This window comes from Plectropomus leopardus, chromosome 5 (genome assembly GCF_026936395.1).
Source record: "Plectropomus leopardus strain MGB_pleo_1.0 chromosome 5, ASM2693639v1, whole genome shotgun sequence".
Taxonomy (NCBI): Eukaryota; Metazoa; Chordata; class Actinopteri; order Perciformes; family Serranidae; genus Plectropomus; species Plectropomus leopardus.
In genome coordinates, this window is record NC_142180.1 from 10,548,673 (window position 1) to 10,551,623 (window position 2,951).

Sequence of the window (2,951 nt, forward strand, 5' to 3'; positions counted from 1 at the left end):
ACGAGATACTTGAACTCCTTTGCTAACTCTCTACAAACACAGAGAGGTCAATCCACAGGTTTCTGGCATAGAACCTCAGACTTGGAGGTGCGGGCTCTAATCCCAACTGTGCATGCTGGAGGTCACGATGCGATGAGGCCAACAGAAACACATCATCTGCAAAGAGCAAAGATGATATTCTGAGGTCCCCAAAAATCTTGTAAATCATTGTGTAGAGTGCTAAAAAAAAAAAAAATAGTAGTTCCTCTTTAAAACCCCATCACTATAGTACAAATCCATTAAATGTTCTACCCTTATTTGTTGCTAAGAACATAATTTCCTGTGCATCAAAAATAATGTGAATACACCTTTGAAACAGTTTGAAGTACACAAACTCTTAAAATATCACATTTAAGACTTCAAAAAGAAACAAGTATTTACAGTAATAATGCCTCAGGAGTTATACTGGATAATCGGTAGAGTTTGTGGTTTTTATTTTGAAAAAAATCTCTGTAAAATCGGAAGAGTGTACTTTGATTATTTAAAGTAACAAGGGGCACTGCAAACCGATTAGATCTTGAAAAGAGAGAAAACTCAACACACCTCCAAGGTTATCAGGTGGAGGCTATAAATCTCTGGGATGTATTTCTCTAAATCTTAGCAGATAAAATCAAACGTACAGTATCAACATGGCTAGATACTACCAGTTTATCCAAACCAAACAGAAAGTACATTATGAGCCAGAGTCTGAGGTGTTTTCCTCAGTTGTAGGGAGGAGGGAATGTAAGTGAAATTGAGGCTACTTTGACATACTGCTCCAGCCTCCCATTCCTCTGAAGGATTTCAATAGAGATTTACTGTAAAATCCCATTTCTACCAAAAGAAAAGCTCTCTCTATTCCAGTGATCTCTCTATTCTTAAGTGATGGATGGTTCGCTGGTGTTTACTCAGAGGGGAGGCAGAGAACGCCAGAGAGAAGGGTCATAAAGTTTACCTGTTTTTTGGGTTTTTTTTGGGTTTTTTTTTTTTTTTAAATCTACGAGCTATAATGCTTTTGGTTTTCAAACACAGTCATCAGTACCTCTGGGACCAAGAAAGCGCATCGATCAGAGGAAAAGCAAGGGGCTGCACTAAACTGAAACAGACTGGGAAAAATCTCCTGTAATTATTACTTTGTTCAATTATCCTTAACATGATTGCTAAAGGGACCAGGTGCTTTGTGGTTCAAGCAAGAGGAGCTCAGGCGTGACAGTTGTTTCTGCACATACTGTAGATAACACTTGGAGCCGCATGTTTAAAGACAACGAGGAATCAGAGGAAAAACACTGGGGCAGAATCTTTCAGCCTCGAGCTTGACAGCAGTCTGTCACCAGCAAACCTGGACTGAAAGTGTTTCACTCAGCTGACAGTGATCTTTAGTGAGTGAGCAAGAGGAACACATGTATTGCAGCACTGTTTGAGCACTGAGGACGAGCTGAGGCTCTTCAGAAAGCTGCGGGGTATTGAGCGTGTTGTGGAGCGTGATATTAGGGCCAGCGCCTCCCACCGAGAGGTCTACGAGCCGTAACGACCTGCGAGCATCACTAGTCCAGCAGTAGCTATGACAGACAGGGTCTCTTAGCTGGAACAAGACATGGAAAAGCATAGTGGAGAGTCAGAGCTGCTATCTGAACAGACAGCCCTTTTTATTCTGATTTATGTTTACATGAAACTATTCTGGATTTGGGTTTCACACTCACTGGTTCCACTCAGTGTCAGGAAAGTTTGAAAAGAAAGCCTTCCACACTGGAGGAGGTCATAGTTGTGCTTAGAGACATTTTAACATGGGTGCACGTATGGGAAGGCCTTAATTATCATCAGGTGTGACGGGTTGGTTGTGGAGGGAAGAGTACCTCCTACTGGACACCATTTGTGTACCGCAGTGCTACACAGTCAATATAGCTAGCTACCACAACACAAATTAGTTACCAAATATTAGCTACCACACCAATGTCGGTTATAAAATGTTCTAGGTAATATTACCAAAACTGTTATTACCAAACATTAGACCTTAACTTGGTTAATGTTAGTATTACCGCACTGTCAAGTGCTAGGCTACATCTCCTCATTCTTGTGTGTTTGCTAGCAGCTAGCAAGCAAAGGAAGCCCGACTATGTTAAACACTGGGGAAAAGCATGCCTTTAAACACTTGCTAAATACACAAGAAAGAAGTAACATCTCTGGTTTGACATGAGCCATGGTACATCAATGTAGCCTTAAAAATGAGTAAAATATGAAAAATCCAATAGACAGTGTTTTTATACTTTTCACATTGTAACTGACAACTATAGTTGCCGCTTGAACAAATGAGCCAATACACAAAAATATTATTATTATTATATGAAATTTACCTTTTCCTGGAAGGGTTTGCCTTCAGGGTGTGCTCAGGGACAGGCGCGTAGTACGCGGGGTAGGCGTGGGACATGTCCTTCGCACTTCCCGTATCTGTGCCCTATGTCCCCCCACTTTTTACAACCGTTCAATTCATTTCTAATGTGTCGTCTATCCTTTTTCCCAGCGGTCTGGAAACGCACCATGGATAGGCGGGAAACACACGCTGTCTTGTTGTGATCACGTGACGCAGTTAAGACGTGCGCGAGCTGCACTGCTCTGAACTGTCGGTTTTAACTGAAGCACCAAAAATCGTGGACAGCAAACCAACCAGCAAGATGCAAAAAAAGCTTTCACTCCTTCGTCAAAGCAAACCGTGTAAGTTGAGTAATGCTGTTCCCTGATGATAATGTTAGCTAAGTGATGTCAAATGAATTAGATACGAATATAGCTCAGTGAACAAGGATGCTGACCTTATTGTTACCCATGGCTGGCCAGCTAGTTTCATGCTAGGAATGGACCCCCTCCTCCTCACTGTCTGCAAAGAATTTGTGCTCACTACTGCTTTGCACAGGGAGAAGGTGGACTGAAAGGCAACACTG